The sequence below is a fragment of the Manihot esculenta genome, chromosome 4 (genome assembly GCF_001659605.2).
Source record: "Manihot esculenta cultivar AM560-2 chromosome 4, M.esculenta_v8, whole genome shotgun sequence".
Taxonomy (NCBI): Eukaryota; Viridiplantae; Streptophyta; class Magnoliopsida; order Malpighiales; family Euphorbiaceae; genus Manihot; species Manihot esculenta.
The window spans coordinates 14398750-14401565 of NC_035164.2; positions in this window are offsets into that span (position 1 = coordinate 14398750).

Here is a 2816-nt window from a genome sequence, read left to right on the forward strand (position 1 = left end):
TATCTTGTATTATAATATATATAAAATTCCTCCTTTTAATTACAAACAATACAAAAAACAAATATGTTTTTCGAGTACATTATCGCTATCATAGAATTTTTCTATACCTTATTGCTGATGTCTCTAGTATTTTATTTTAAAAGGATATAAACTTTTATTAGAAGTCACTTCATAGTAATTAGAAACTTGTCATGAAACAACTTCAGATATAAGACATCTACCATATCCTAGCAGATTCTTAAAAGTGATGCACAAACTTTCCAATCAATGCTCCAATGTACATAATGTAATCTGCAGCTTACAATACACACATTTGCAGCATTGAATAGATTATTGCGATCACGACTTTGGACTATCACCCAAATCTTCTAATACATGTTGAATGTCAAATAACATTCTTAGCCAACTTACAAAAACCTATAGTAGAGTTATATCCTGACCTTAACTTATAACGTATAAACATTTGCTTATACTTGTTCCTTATACTTGTTCCTTCTCCTTAATACCTAGAACGGCCTAAACATTAGCTCTAATACCACTAACTGCAACACCCCTATAAGGTTATTTAACTAACCGAAATAGAGATGCCAGGTTCGGTGGTGCTTCTCTTATTTTTTCAATCAACTATTATCATGTATTTCATGACATTTTCTCCTACTGAAAATACTATAGAGTCTCCTTTCTAAACTGGTTCTAATTCCATCTATGAATAATTAAATTTCACTTCCATGAACTCTCAACCTTTAACCCCCAAACTTCATTCAATCACAAACACAATTTTCAATTCAGATCAACGCTTTTAATAATTATACCAAAACAAAATTATTCTCATGCAATATTAATTACAACCCACATATCTATTATGTATATGCCATATTTGTACAATTTTCATTATGTCATGTTTCAATAGTGAGAACGGAATCGCGAATGAGTGTGTCTTGTTTAGTAATATTTTTAGGGACAATGGCATAAATATTCCAAATCTTTGAGGATTTTAAATTTTAATCAAAAGGTTTTTTCCTATCGAAAATTCGGCACCGTCTCCTCTATATATTGGTCCTCATTCCATCTGTGAATGATAAAATTTCAATTCAGTGAACTCTCAATCTTAACTTTCCTAAACTTCCTTCAACCACAAACACAATTTTCAACTCAAATCAACACTTCATAGATACCAAGTGTCAACAATGAGAAAGGAATAATGGATTGAGTGACCACATTATTTATTAATATATTTTTGGATAATGGCATAAAAATTTAAACCTTTAAAGATTTTTTGCATTTTAATTAAAAAGATTTTACTTGCTACAATAACTTAGAATTTAAAAACATTTAGCGATTCAATTCAAATTTGAAATGTAAGTGGGGGAGCATTTGCCGGTGGCTAACGTGACGTTCCTTATATATTTTTTTATTACTTAACGGTGGATCATACGCTACACATTGAATAACCAATGTGAGAAATTAACTACCGGTTAATGCTAAAAATCCAAGTTTGGTGTCTAACTAACCTGACTTAAAGTCAAATTTGGAAATTATTGCCGAAATAGTTTAAGTACGCTTTTCCTAAGCGAAGCAACTCTGCAGGCTACAATATCTAGAGAGCTCAAATCATAGTCGTCTAACAACCTAGGATCCTTAGTCATCAGCACCACTGCCGGTGCAGTCTGTGCTACGTGAGTGACCTTACTCTCCTCAATTACTGTCAACATTGCCTTCATATCAAATTTAACCATGGACACCACCGCCGCTCCTATAGTTAAAGCAGTCACGAAATAACACAAACCATAAACATGAAAATGAGGCAACAGGAAAAAGGAAATTGCAGCTGCCATCCGAGTCGTGTAAACCGCATGACTTGCAGCCACCATATATGTGAAATTTCGATGAGTCAAAATCACTCCATTAACTCGACCAGTAGTCCGTGAGGATAGAGAATCGTCACAGGGTCCAATTAGTAAGCCTTTTCTCCTTCCATTTCTCCACAGTGAGCTAAACTCATCATTAGCGATTCAAACTCGGGAGAGTCGAGTATGATTGTTCTGAGATTAGGAATTGTATGAGCACCATTCGACGTGACGAACCCAATTACAGGTTTCGACAGCTGAATTTGGTGAAGAATCTCAGGTTTAAAGATCGAAAGGTGAATAGAGTTAGGAGAAAGAACGAAGGCAATATCTCCTTTTTTGAGGCCAAAATGGTAGTGAAGCGAGAAGACTAATTTTTTGTGCGAAGGACGAGAATTAATGTCTCACCTTGGTTATTCAAGGAGTAGCATAGAGTCCACCGTCAAGTAATGAAAAAATACAATGTGGCTTGCTACCGACAGATGCTCCCCACTTTCAATTCAAATTTGAAAAGAATCGCTAAATATTTTTAAATCCTAATTTATTGTGCCAAGCAATAAAATTTCGGATTTTTTTATGCCATTATCCTTTTTTTTTTCAAACAACAATTTCATTTAGTCCGCTAGTGAATGAGGATTTCGGGTAGTTGCGACACTTCGTCTATACTTTATAACTTTAAATGCCAACTTACATTTTATATCTAGACTGTGACACTGCCTTTCAAGTGTTGTTTTATATCATAAATTGCACCTATTAGCATGCTAATTGCCGTTTCTTTGACAAGCTTTCCAAGTTATTCATTTTAGGTACTTCTGTATGCTTTTATCCTAAGTTATAGACAAGTTTTGACAATATTAAGGATCTAATTCACTTCATGTCCCTTTATGAAAATTGTTCTCCTATATCTTAGCTAATTCAAATGATTCTTTTTGTGGCTTTATTTTTATCTATAATCCTATAAATAATTAA